This window comes from Lissotriton helveticus, chromosome 3_2, assembly GCF_964261635.1.
Source record: "Lissotriton helveticus chromosome 3_2, aLisHel1.1, whole genome shotgun sequence".
Classification (NCBI taxonomy): domain Eukaryota; kingdom Metazoa; phylum Chordata; class Amphibia; order Caudata; family Salamandridae; genus Lissotriton; species Lissotriton helveticus.
In genome coordinates, this window is record NC_136062.1 from 99,301,007 (window position 1) to 99,316,042 (window position 15,036).

Genomic DNA, 15,036 nt, shown 5'->3' on the forward strand with positions numbered 1-15,036 from the left:
ACTTCCAATGAACTGTATCCGGTCTGGCTACAAAAAAGGACACATTAAAAAGGAGCAGGGCATATTTAGGTAGGGTCTGGTCCTTCCATATTCCCAGAAAATACAACTTGAGCATTAGGTAAAATGGCTCCTCCAGCATTGGCAGTTGACCACTGAGTCCCACCAAAAGAATTTGAATCGATGTGTAATCCCAGAGGGTGTTTATCAGTGTCCCCTTGTGACCACAACCTCTTAGGCACCTGTTTTTTTCTGCCCGTCGCATAATACCCTGCTGTGTCCTAGTGTAGTAAGCTAATGCAGGATTTTCAATAGCACCTTTCAAAAACCCAAGCTAATAGCATCCTGTCAGGGGTATGAAATACATACCACGCCTGGAATATCAAGTTTTTTTTTTTGGTCTGACGACTTTTTTTCCCCCCTCTTTGCAAGCGGAAGGCACATTACGTGGTATTCTTTATTTGGATGGCTTTGTTAGTACCAGCCTTATATTACCTCTGCTTTCTGGAGTCTTCGGACATGGACTAATGAATTACTCATCGGGTAAGAGGTTAATATCAGAAAAAGGGGTTGTATATTTATGCAGAAGTTGCATGTGCAGATAGAGAGGACACCTCTATATGCTGTGTGCTGATATTTGTCTTGTTTCTTCTCTCCCCTCTGCAGTGTGGGAATTCAGTCACTTGGTAAAACTGAGACATAGAGAAGCTGGAGAAGTCCTGGGTCTTTTGAAGCCATTCCTTCCCCTTGTTTTTCTTTTTAGCCTTCCCTCTTCCCTGATCCAGACTGTCGTTGGTTGTTGTGTAATATCAGGCCCACTGCAGTCTGTGTGGGGCAGAGAGTTGGGAATATCTTCACTCCTGCAGCGTGGTTCCTAGTGGGTGACAACTCTGACAATGACAAGCCTCTCCCTATTCCTAGTTCGACAGGACCCACAGATCCTTCTCCAAAAAAGCTCACAGTGCATCAAGGGATAGTTGAGAATTCACCCCCAATGCCTGGTATATCATAGATATGGTGTGTTTTTCAAGGGGGGGTGAATGAAGTCGGTACTTGAGTGGCGCTTCATCTTCCACTTCCTGCAGTTGCTACCTGTGACTTGCAAGGGCGTGTCTGACCTCAATGTATTAATAGTGTTTGGAGGCTGACAATTCATATTGGTACTGTAGTTCCACAAAGCCAGATGTCCCCCAGCTCATAAATCCCAATTCTGAGCAACTGTGATCGACACTTCAGCTCCTGGTGCTCCCTCAGGACTGCCGAGTTGAGCGGCCTTTCCAGACCATTTCGTCTGTGGCTTTCTTCCAGATTTTCATTGCTAGTTCAGTCAGAGAAGGGCAGCAGGGTGACTGGCGCTGGTCATGAAGCAGATGCAGGTATCCCTAGGGTTGCATCCATTGTTGGTCTGTCATCATAGAGGATTCCTTTGGGGGAGGTGAATGACCAATCATTGATGGTCAACAGCTGCACTGTCCAATCATCTAAACGGAGGTCTGGGATTCCCATCCCTCCCCCATAAAGGTCTCTGGTCAACGTGAGCATGGCAATGCGTGGGGGACCCCCATCCAGAGTAGGGATCTCGTTACCACATCTGCCGCTCTCAAAAAAATCCTCAGAGATCCCAAAAAGTGTATTCTGAAGTAGGTAAAGTAATTTTGGGAGCACTATTATTTTTTACAGAGCTGCCTTACCCATGAGCAATATTGGGAGTGCTCACCAGTGTCCTGTGTCTTTTTTTTATATTTCTCTAGGACCAGCCCTAAGATTCTCTTCAGGAGGTCATCTGTATCGCCTGTGATATGAACTCCCAGGTACTGGGAGACATCTCTAGAACATTTCAGGGAGCACGGCCACCCGGCAAGTAACCTCCAGCTGGTAAGTGGGAATAGCACCAACTTTTGCCAGTTAATGCGAATCCCAGAATACCTTCCGTATGTAATTCCATGAAGTATAAATTACTCATCGACTAGATAAGATCAATCATTCTAATCATTGCCTATTGATTCTCAGGTCACTTTTAATATTACTAACAGACCACAGAACACAATCAATACTAACGATCTCAAAGAGGGCATGTGGTGAACATAAATATGTGAGTGAGATGACGAAACATAATTAGATATGTGATTGGCGCAATTACCATTTTACAGAAGATGGCGCCTTGTTGATGGCGATAATACTCATGGGTGTGTGTTTATGTGAATCTATATCTGGTAACTATGCCAGCCACAGTCATATGCAGTACTTCACAGCCAGGGGTCCTCTAATCAATTTGGACCCCTTGTGCTAATAACTATCTAACAAAAGTATATTATATGTTTGTCTGCGTCCTTTTTTCTTTACTCTCTCCTTATTTTTTTGGGTCGAACCAACAGTTATATTAATTGCAAGTGGGCAGCACCGTTTTAAGGAGGGCCACTTACCTCGAAATCATTCCACCTCCCAACAGCTTTTTTGGTCCTGAAGAAGCGCCAAGGATCATTTTGACCATTTAGGCGTGAAACATGTTGACCTCTTTTTATAGCTATTAGAAACATTATTACCCATATAGTAACACTTACCCTCTGTTTTTTTAATCTGACAGGGGAGTCCTTCTAATAAAGTTAATGTAGTATCCCCTAGCCAGTCTACTTAACTTTACACTCACTATCATCCTAGGACACTCTCACACTCATCAGATGGCATAAAAATCAAAAGATCTCCGATAAAGAGACCCTTCGGAGGAGCCGTAGGGCATTGCAACGTCACCCGACAAAGAGCACCTGCCTGATGATGAAGCATGACATCCCCAGCAATGTGTGAAGGTAACAAGAAATAATCTTAATGACTGTCCTCTATTATCCGGTTTAGTACCTAGCAGTTTTGTCACTCTTCTCTTGGCACGCATTTGTGCCTTATCTGGAACAGTTAACCTTTTTTTTAAAACAAATAGTGTCTTTTGGAGCACGGATACTGGACCTTTATCAGCTCCTGGTCCCCCTCTCTTCCTTTCATGACACATATGTAAAAGATCGGGTGGAGGTTTAGGCGTTATATTCGTAGGGGAGGAAAGTGATTTGAAGTGATTATTCGCTTGAGAAATTGAATCTTGTAACCGTGTAAATCTGCTCTGAAAGCTGTATGGGAAATCGAACAGTATCTGAACTCTGAGAAAAGGTCTTAATAGAATCCTGTGAAAAAACTGGTTGATCCAAATTAGACATTAATTCTCCAAGCATGGCAGTAAAAAAATCTGATCTCTGCTTGAATAAAACAAGTATTCCAAATAAGAAGGCCTATAAGTCAGTGGGCAGATGCAAAATGACAGAGGCAGATTAAGTTACAAGTGGAGTGGAGAATTTTTGAGGCTTTCATGTGAAGGATAAGCATTCTTGAAATGAAAAAGGAGCTGGAAAAGCTTGTTCCAAAATAACCCATAGTGGAGTGTGGGATGGTGAGGACTGAATTCAATGAGCAGATTGTCTTAATAATAGGAATTTGTGATATTTAACAAGTTTACTCCACCTTTGTTCTTGAGAGGTTTTAAGTTAAGGAAAGGCAATCAAGGCTTTCTTTTATTCCAAAGAAAGGAAGATAACATAGAATGCATGTTTGCATGGTATTTAAGGGGAATCTTTAATGGGATATTCGAGAGAGTAATAAAAATAATGGGAACCAGCATTATATTGATAGTATCAAGCTGACCCCACCAAGACAAGTAAAAAGGATGCCATTTAGTAGTAAAGGAAGTTAGTCTATGTAGACATGCATCCATATTAATATAAATGGAAGACGATAGGGACTGAGTTATTTCAGTTGTTTAGATTGCCATGTAAAATTAGACAATGAGTAATCCTACTTGAAAGTGACTTTTTTAAGAGGTAAACTTTGCATTTATCAGTATTACATTTATATCCGGAAACAGATGTTTCAGAAACTACTGAAGAAAAGGAGAGAAGAGGCGAATGAGGTTGGAACATGAATAATAACATATCATCTGCATAAGCAGCTAATTTAACTTGCTGAGAATTACAAGTGAAACCATGAATAGTTGTGTTTTGTCAGATCGTACAAAAAAGGTACAAGTGCCAGGTTAAAAAGAATGGAAGACGAAGAACACCCTTGACAAGCCCCTCTATAAAGGGAGAAATAGGAATACCGTGTCCTTTAAACACGTATAATTGCATGGGGTGAGGTATATAAAAGAGAGAGGAGGGACATGATTCTTGGATCAAAACCAAACCAGGCCAGCATATGAAACAGGAAAGACCAATTCACATGGTCAAAAGCCTCTTCTGCATCTAAGACAAAAGCTCACACATATTTAATGACATGGAAATAATATAAAAAAATAAGCAAGTGCTATCTGAGAGATACCTTGAGTAAGCCCAATTGCTCCTTTCCTAGAAGGTTGGAGAGAAATGTCTCTAACCTTAAAGAAAATGCTTTAGAGAAAATCTTATAGTCCAAATTAACAGAAGAAAAGGGCCTATATTTTTTGCAATATTTAGGATCTTTGCTTTCCTTTGGAATTAGGAAAATAAGAGCATATAAAAATGAGCCTGAGGAGGCGGTAGATAGAACAAAGGATTGTATAAGAGTATGACATGTAGGGAGAAGTAACTTGGAGAAGTAAATATAGAATTCTGCTATATAGCCATCAGGGCCTGGAGCTTTATCTTTCTTGAGAGATAACAGTGCGAGATGAAGTTCAGATAGTGTAACATCTTCTTCCAGAGAGGAAATGTGAATCTTAGAAAAACTCCGGCTTTGAACAGAAGAGAAATAATGGAAAATGTCCTGATCTGATGGGAGTGGAATCTGGTGTGTATAGTATATTATAACATTTCCAAAATTGAGCTAGAATTTCAGAGTCCTTATGATGAGTGAGGCCATTATCATCAATAATTGAACCAATAAGCAATTTGTTTTGTTTAACTTTATGGTAAATTGCCAGACGTTTTCCAGATTTGTTTGGACACCATAATATTTGCACTGGATTTTAGCAAATAAGATGCATCATTGTCGGTAGAAACCTTATTAAACATAAACTTGGCATTAATCAATTGTTGCAATAAGTGTTGTGAATGAGAATGACAATAAGAATTTTCCAGACTTTTAATTTCATCAAGAATTTGTTTAGATTGAGTTTGAGAGAATCGCCTTTTCTTAGACACAAAAATAATTATAAATTCTCTGGCTGAACCCTTAAACACATTCCATGCGATATGAAAAGTGATTCCCCTGTCTGCTTTAAAATAAAGTATTCCTGGGAAAAGGTAGTAAAAGATGAAGTGAAAGTGTTATATAATAGTAATCTCCATCTTTTTTAGAGAGGCAGATTTAGGCATAACATCCATAACCATGGACTGTTATGGCATGAGAGTGCCCATCTGATCTTATTCATCGCCCCTATGGCGATACCGTCCCATCACCGCTCAGCCTGCAGGAGCCTTTACATGATTATAATGCACTGATTCATCGAAGTCATGTTTATGTGTACCAGTTCTATATAGCAAGAAAATGTTGCACACATAGCTGTTCGTGGCTGAATGTTGAGGCCACGTCGGCGGACTGTTTATGCTGTACTGAGATACTTTACTGCAACAATAAAAACAAATTTAAATAAAAAAAAAAAAACATCCATAACCATGGACACTGGGGCATAGTCAGAGATTAGAATGGAACCAGTTTCAGCCAAATGTAAAGATTTAGTAAGGTGATGTGAAATGAAAACATAATCAATACGGGATTGTGTACGATGTACTTGTGAGAAATATGTATACTCTCGAAGAGTCGGGTTAATCATTCGCCACACGTCTGTTAGGCGACGGGGACCATGAATGTCTATCAAGAAATGGGTCAGCTGGCAAATTACAATCCCCCACAAGAATGAAATTATTATTAGGATATAGCAAGAGCTTCTGGGAAATCAAAAATCAAAACTGACTGTGAGTCGCATTAGGGCCAGAAACATTAAAAAGAACTATATGAGTTTTGTCAATGCACAATTTAGGCAACAAGCATCTTTCATCATCATCTTTTTCCTGAGATATCAACTGAACATTTAGATATTTGAGGCATAAAATGAGACCTCCATGTTTTTTCCTTGTCCCAGGTGAGAAGAAAACCTCACCAAACCACCCTTTACTTAACTTCATAGATTAATTTCCGGAAAGGTGAGATTCTTGAAATAAAGCCATTTGAGCATTAAGCTTAGAAACATTCGTTAACACCGGTAATCTTTTGATTGGAGAATTTAAACCTCTGACATTCCATGGAATCTTTATCAGAGCCAATGAAGTAAAATAAAAAGAAAAGTATATTCAGAATTGAAATAAAACCACAGAAAAGGAAACAATATTCAAGAAAGAGAATCTCTGAGCATTAGAAAGAAAAGATGAAATTACAGCAATAAAACAAGAGGAGAAAAATAAGAAAGAAAGAAAGGAAGAAAGAAAGAAAGACAACAAAAAAGAAAGAAAGAAAAGAGAGAGAAAGAAAGAACGAAAGACAGAGGAAAAGAAACAAAGTAAAAAAAACATGGAACAAATCTGGACCTGAAACATAGATAAGAAACCAGATGAATGACAAAAAAGGAAACATACCTAATAATACTTTGATGAGGTGAGATAGACCACATGATGACAAGATAGCACATCCAATCTGGAAGAGGGAGACACATTGCAGGAACAGCAGTAAATTATGTAGCAGGGCAAGAAATTGACCACAACAAGGATACAACACCTGCAATAAAATAAAAACAATTAAGAGAGTGACTTTGTAATAAGAATAGTAAATGAAGATCATAATAACACACCATCTAAATATAGGTAAAAGAAGGAATATTAAGAACTGGGTGAGGAGGTAACATCCGAACAGTATCTAAAAGAGAGAATGTAAATATACTAATAACATATTACCACAATGAACTGGTTGACGCAGTAACTTCCACAGTCTCTGCTTTACAGGTTTCAAGAAAGGTCCTCAAACAAGATGAATCCTCGAATGATGTTGTCTTATTTTTATATGGGACCTTAAACAGGCAAGGATGAAAAGACTAACGCGAGCTCCAATAGAACGTAGTTCAGGTCTCATGATCAAAAAATCTTTCCGGCAGTCAGCTGTAGTTTTAGCATAGTCTTAGGAGAATTAAATAATATGTCCTGACCAAGAAATACGTTTGAGTTGTTAGTAGCAGAGATGACCTGCATTAATTTTGTGAATTCTAAAAAATGCATAATGACATCCATAGGTTTTTTAGAAGTTGCAGAGACTGTAGAAAAGGGACCTAGACTTTGTGCTCGCTGAATGTTGAGTAAAGGCATGTCAGGCAAATTTAGAAGCTGAGGCAAAAAAGTTTTGAAAAAGGAAACCTGATTCGACCCCTCTGTCCCTTCAGGGAGACGGTAAATGCTTATATTATACCGCCTGTTGTGGTTTTAGAGTTCTTCAACCTGTTTCTGTAAGGAATGGACGTGCATTTGAATGATATTCACTGTAGTACAGTTTGAATTAAAATTAGTTATTTGCTGCAACATGTTCCTCCGTAAGTGACCATCTGTCACTGTGAGTCCGTAGCCTGGTGTTATTCTTTTCCATAAATGGGCACAAAGCCCGAATTTAATATAACTAATGGTCCGGTGAGACCGTAGGAGGTGTCTTTGTAGGAGATGGTGGAGCCTCTAGGTTGTCGGTTTACCAGCAGTAGGATATGCAGACATGCCTGCCATGTTTGAAGAATAGGTACAAGAAGATGCTTTCTGTGAGAAGTTTCCATCCATTTCAATGTGAGATAGTAGTGTAGGCAAACGTTTGAAGGATTTACCTGAAGAGAGTCTGAGTTTGTTTAAAAAAGCTGAAATTTGCCTATAGAGCTTCTGGTTGAAGTGGAAAAAATGCAATGGTGCAAATAGACAGCCACAAATAGTAGTCTAGTCGGCTGGTGAGGAGGGCCTGGGTGATGGTATTTCTGGTTTTGTTGGAATCCATCTGAAGATTTACTGGAGCGCGGGAAAGGTGTGGAAGCAGGAGGAGGCGATTGCATTGCCTTAGCTCTTCATGGTGAGTTTTTTGTCAAGGAGGATGCCAAGGATGTAAGGTGTCGTCTGTGTAGGAAATAGTTTTGAGTCCATGGGTTTTGACGTTTCAGCGAGGTGTGTCATGTAGCTGTTGAACAGGTTGTTTTTACTAGGTGGTCAGTGAGCTGGTGGTTGATGGATGGCCTGCTCGAGAACTTTAGCTATGAATGGGAGCTGCAGGATGGGGTGGTCCTTTTTGAGTTTGGTGGGGTCGGCCATAGGTTTTTTCAGTAGAGGTTTTAGCTCAGCGTGTTTACCTTTGTTGGGTAAGGCTACAGTGATGATGGAGGCATTGAGGATATCAGTGGGATCGGCTCTGATTTTATCAGTCGAGAGGTTGAAAAAACGGTGGGGGGCGCGAGCCCAAATGGGCTCCCGAGAGGATGGAGGACATGATAGCTGCAGTGGTCTGTGTGGTGAGCAGGGTCCAAGGAGTGATTGGGTGGTCGGTGCTGTTGGAGGCTGTTGAGGTTGGTGGGTTGAGGGCTGTAGTTGTTGTAGATGGTAGATATTTTGCTGTGGAAGTAGTCTGACACTGTGTTGCAGAGTTTCTGGGAAGGGCAGACTGCAATCTCGGTGGCAGTCGGAGGCAAATCTGATGATTTAATGAGTTTCTTAGTAAGGCTGGTGCTTGTTTCAAAGCTGTCTGTTAGGGAGTCTCGTTTTGTGTCTTTGATGCATTGGTGGTACTCGTTAAGCGCTAATTTGAAGGTGGTTTGGTTGGTGGGGTCTTTGATGGAGAGCCATTGCTGTTCCAGAACTTTGCAGTTACTTTTGATGAGACTGAGCTCTGGAGAGTGTCAGCTAGATTGTTTAGAGGGTCTCCTGGCTTTGGTTGGCTTCAAGGAAATGACTCTGTTGATGTAAAGGGTGAACCAGTCAGGGAAGATTTGGATGGCCTTCTCCAGGGTTGATGCATTGTCTGGCTGGCTGGTGTGAAGGATCTCCATCCACTGGGTCCCGGTCACATTGTTCCAGATGTGGTGGGAGGAGCTTGGTGGTTGGGTGCAGGGAGCCTTCGATGGCTAAGCAGATGATGGTGTGTTCAGTCCAGGTGATTTTGGTGATGTGGCTTTTTTGAATCCCTCGCTGGATGTGAGGAACTGGTGCAGCATGTGTCCTACATTGTTTGTAGGGTCAGTGACCATGGTGGGGGGCAATGGTGGTCAAGCTTTCCAGGAGGTTGATGGAGTTGACAATGTTGGGGTCGAGTAGGATGCAGTGTCTGGAGTCGACCCTTAGAGGGACAATTAATTCCCTATTAACATTTGAGAATGTAGGTCATGGTCCCGGGGGTCAGTAGGCGATGGTGCCTCGGAAGGTTGTCTTGGCAGTCCTGAGCTCTGTGGAGGCATAGGGGTGAATGGTCGGAGGACCAGTGTTCCTGGCGCTGCACACAGACATGCGCAGATTGGCTTGCACACCAGTGGCATGGCATCCAATAAATAGGGAGGGAGGGGCGCTACGCAGCCGGAAGCGGGGGAGGAAGAAAAACCGAGCAGGAAAAGCACCCAGTGAGGCGTCAAGAAAATGGTCAAGTAAAAGAAAGGTAGGCAAATAGAACGGCTAGAACAAAAAACATGGTGGCTAAAACATAAAATACAGTGGCTAAGACATAAAGTCAAAGCTAGCTGAGAACCGTACAAGCGGCTATATTGTAGAATAAAGGCTACAACAGCATACACATCAGGCAGACACTCAGGCTAACTAAACATGAAATGAAAGGCTGTCTAGTCAGGCAAACTCGGCCTGGCACACCAGGGTAATCAGAAGCTGTGGCAGGCAGCGGGGATTGGTGTCTAAAGGGGTGGGGGTTACCGACTCTGCAAGAGTCAGAGGAGACCTGGAGAGACTACATGGAGAGCTGACACCGCACCCGCTCAATAAGGTCGTGCCATGACCTCCATTAAGTATATCCTTGGGAGGGTGGGGTGCTAGGTGGTGGGAGGAGATATAAAAAATGGCGGTAAAAGCACCCAGCGAGGTAGCATCAAAACGGTCAAGCAAAAGAAAGGCAAGCGCATAGAATGGCTAGAACACAAAGCACAGTGCCTTAAACATAAAATACATGGCTAATACTTATAAATACAATGGCTAAGGCATTATAATAATAATAATAATCCACATTTGTAAAGCGCGAACAATCACCCGTAAGGGTCTCTAGGCGCTGACGGCCATCAGGAAAATTAAGCAAGCTATTGCCCAGAGTCACATGGTGCTGGGCTAAACTGCCGCCGGAACCGGGGATCGAACTGTGATCCCCAGATTCCAGCGTCAGTCACCCTGGCCGTGGCACCACACCTCTCCCGCATTAAGTGAAGGCTAGCTGAGCACAGTACAAGCAGCTATATTGTAGAACAAAGGCTACAAGAGCATACACGTCAGGCAGACACGCAGGCTAACTAAACAGGAAATGAAAGGCTGTCTAGTCATGCAAACTTGGGCAGGCACACCAAGGTAACGTAGCAGCTGTGGCAGGCAGCAGGGATCGGTGTCAATAGGTGTGGGCATACTGACTCTGCAGGTGTGAGAGGAGACCTGTGGCCATTCTGGGGAGAGTTGAAACAGGAGCTGCTCAATGGGTTTGTGCTGAGGCCTCCATTAAGTAGATCCTGTGGAGGGAGGAATGTTAGGCGGTGGAAAGAGGGAAGAGAGATAAAAAATGGCGAGAAAAGCATCAAGCGAGGCGGCAGCACAACGGTCAAGCAAAAGAAAGGCAGGAAAATAGAACACAACACTAAGTGGCTAAAACCTAAAACACAATGGCTAAGGCTTACAAATACAATGGCTAAGACATACAGTGAAGGCTAGCTGGGAAGAGTACAAATGACCATATTGTAGAACATGAGCTACAAGGGCATACTCGTCAAGCTGTCTATTTAGGAAAACTTGAGAAGGCATACCAGGCTAATGGCTGTGGCCACGGCAGGCAGCGGGGATCTGTGTCAAAAGGGGCAGGAATTACTGACTCTGCAGAAGTCAGAGAATACCTGGGGAGACCAGGGGAGAGCTGGCACAGGACCTGCTATATTAATAAATCTCATTGATATTGGATGTCTTTAAGCCTTCATTCTTCAGTGTCTGCTCTGTACTTACAGGTAGCATTATACCTAGACATTGGCTAAGAACAATTACAACATCTGTTTGATGTTTGGCTGGTGGTGCTGCTAATTTTACTTTTTTCAGTTTTTTTGGTAGGGTTTTATAAAGCGCGAACTTGACCCAAATCGGGTATCAGAGCACTTTACATAGCATCAGATACATTACATGAGGACACACCTTCAAGTTCCTCAGATTCGAGGTCGATTGCCCTAGCCGTTAGGCCACCTCTTCTCTGTCGGACGTGGACTTGTATCCAGGCAGAATTCCAATCTCCTCGGAAGTGAAGACAGTGTCACTCTCACTCAATAAGATACCACTCCTCAGGTGACGTAAAGAACACCAAAGAGAAGATAACTATCTCATCAAAAGAGAGCACAGCCATTAGTAAAAAGAGTCACTGAACAATGGGGTTTTAACTTCTCTACAATAATGTGCTGTCTCAAACTCACCAGACCTGCAGACTCACGATGAATAAAAGTCATCCGATTAGATCCAACATAATGTAAACAAAAGAAGAAAGGTAAGTTCGTGTGGTCTCTGGAATATGTTGTATACTTTACTCCGGGAAGCAGGGAAATCCTATAACCCAGAATTTATGGCAGTAAGACACGTTCAATGGTGAGTTCAACTGCTGCGAGATTGAAGTTCAAAGTGCGAAGGAAAAGAAAAAACGCTTCCTAGCGTTGGTCAGAGCTCCGGCATGCAAAACAACAAAAAAAACCGCTCCTCGCGTTGGGCAAAATGTCAGTATGCCAGAACAAGATAAATAAACACTTCCTCGCGTTTATCTAACAACGGTGTGCACAATTTGACACAGAAGTGCGGCTGTCCTACCACACCATCACGGAAGATCAGAGGCTGGAAACACACAGGTGGGAAGCCATGAGGAACTCCGTTCGTCGGCTTCGCGATGAGTGTAAACGTGGCGGCTGGGGGGTTTTGGTGAGGCCAGCAGGGGTCGGGTAGCTCCGTGAGTAACAAGGCAGGATACCGGGATATCGGAGACTTGAGTTTCCGGCGTCTCAAGAGATACGAGGAAGATCCCAGGACTGGGTGCATTAATCCTCCAAACGGCAGCAGGCTGTTTTTTCCGATGAGGTGAAGCAGAAGGATGAGGTTCAGAACAAGGAGACGAGGAAACACAGGTTCCTTAGGCATCATGAGACTGCACACCTTTTGCTCCCAACCAAAGGCATTCTGGGATTCGTAGTGCAGGGGGGAACAAGTCAGAACGAGACAGCACATTCTACCTCTTTAATGAAGCAATATGGGATTCTTAGTACACTGATGGCTACACACTCCTATTCCTAACAGTACCCTCCCAAAGGTCTTCTAACAGGTCTGGGTTTGGAGGGGTTCAAGGCATGAAACCTCCGGATTAATCTGGGGGCATGTATGTTTTCAGCAGGCTCCCATGTTCTGTCTTCTGGAGGATATCCTACCCAATCAATCAAGTATTGCAGTTTCCCTCTGTATCGTCTAGAGTCCAATACCCTTTTAACTTCGTATTCCATTTCTCCCTCTACAATCACAGGGGTGGAGGTGGCTCTGTGTGAACAGGGATCAAATAGGGTTTTAACAGAGAGGTGTGGAAAACAGGATGTATCCTAATTTCAGGGGGAAGGCTCAATTTGATGGCTACTGGGGAAAGTATCTTTTTGACTGAAAAAGGGCCCAGGAAGCGTGGTTGTAGCTTACGGGGACCTTCTAATGTTATATTCTTAGCCGATAGCCATACTTTATCCCCTACTTATATATTCGGGAGCGGGACGCCTAAGCTTATCAGCCTGTGTCTTCATGTCTTTCTTGGCCTGCATTAACTCTATCCTAACTCGTTCCCAGATGTTCAAGAGATTTTTATGATGGTTTACTACCGCTGGTGGGTGTGCAACAGAGGGTGGTAGTTCCAGTGGGAGGAATTTGGGATGCTAACCATTCATGAAAGAAAAGGGAGAGAACTTGGAGGCCGAGTGAGTGGAGTTGTTGTAGGCAAACTCGGCAAGAGGCAGGGCCTGTACCCAGTCTTGACAAGTGGTAGTGATTAGACATCGTAGATATTGCTCTAATGTTTGATTGGTCCTCTCAGTTTTCCCATCTGTTTGGGGATGATATGCGGAAGACAAACAATGGTCTATGTGTTGAGCTTGACACAGGCCTTGCCAAAACCTAGAGATGAACTGTGGGCCTCTGTCCGAGATACTCATGGATGGTAGGCCATGCAGACGCACAATGTTGTGGATGAAAGCAAGTTCTAATGCCGTAGGTGTCTTTTTAAGGGGTATAAAATGGGCCATTTTAAACAGTAGATCCACCACCACCATTATAGCAGTGTATCCTCATGTCCTAGGTAACTCAGTAATGAAGGTCCATGGACTGTTGGGCATGGAAAGGGGCTGCAGTAAACCCGCAGGTACAGCATGTGAGGATTTTTGGCGGGCACAAGTAGGACATTTTTTGACATACTCAGCTATGTCCTGAGTCATTCCCTGCCACCAGAACCATCTCTGACACATTTGTCTAGTTTTGGCTTCTCCAGGGTGACCCGCTAAAGGTAAGTCATGGCACCATTGCGTGATAAGCTGCTGTGTTTCTTTGGTGGACAAAAACAGTCTATTGTCATGAAATAACAAGTTGTCGAGTATCGTGTTGTTTGTATCTTCTATCCATCTTTCATGATCAATGCCAGCATAGGAGTGCTCAAGATGAGCCAGGAAGGTGTGAGAATTTACTTCAGTGTCTCCTACAGCTATGATTTTATGCACAGGGATGATAGGCAAAGGTACTTCGAGGGCACATTTATGTTCTTTACCCAATCTTGATAAAGCATCCGCTTTTCCCTGTCTAATTCCAGGACGGAAATGTATTTGGAAGTTATATTCACTGAAGAACGAGACCCATCGCAGTTGACGTGGTGTCAAGGCCTTGGTTGTACGAAAATATTGCAGGTTTTGATGGTCTGAATAAACTGTGATCAAATGGGGTGACCCCAATAGATAATGACGCCACTCTGAAAAGGCCATTTTTATTGCTAGCAATTCTCTCTCCCCTATTGTGTAGTTTTGCTCAGACTGAGACAGTGTTTTAGAATAGTAAGCGACCGGATGGAGTGTCCCCGTATCACGATCACGTTGAGAGAGGACCCCTCCCACTGCATACTGAGAAGCATCCACTTCTAGAAAGTACGGTTGGGTTTCGTCAGCATGTTTGATTACAGGAGCAGAGGTAAAACTGTCCTTCAGTGCCTGAAAGGCTTTTTCGGCCTCAATGTCCCATTTGAATTCCACCCCCTTCTTCAACAACCGGGTTATGGGAGAAACAAGATCTGAGAAGTGGTTGACAAACCTCCTGTAAAAATTAGCAAATCCTAAAAAGGATTGGATCTCCTTTACAGAAGTAGGACTGGCCCAATCGACAATGGCAGAAACCTTGGCAGGATCCATATGGATTCCGGTGGGTGAAATGATGAACCCCATGAAGGCTACACTTCGTGTATGGAATATACACTTGTCCAATTTGGCAAACAAATGATGTTCTTGTAGTTTGCGCAATATGGTCTGTACATGAGTCACATGTTCAGTCTCATTCTTGGAATAGATCAGTATATTGCCAATATACACTATGACGAATAAAACCAGATACTCCCGCAGTATTTTGTTGATAAAGAATTGGAATGCTGTGGGAGCTTTGCACAAGCCGAATGGAATGACACAGTACTCGTAGAAGCCAAACTTGGTTCTGAAAACCGTTTTCCACTCATCTCCTTTCCTGATGCGGATCAGGTGGTAGGCTCCTCTTAAATCTAATTTGGTGTATATGGTGGCCTTTCGCACCTGATCCAACAGGGTAGAGATGAGTGGAAGAGGGTACTTGTTTTTGA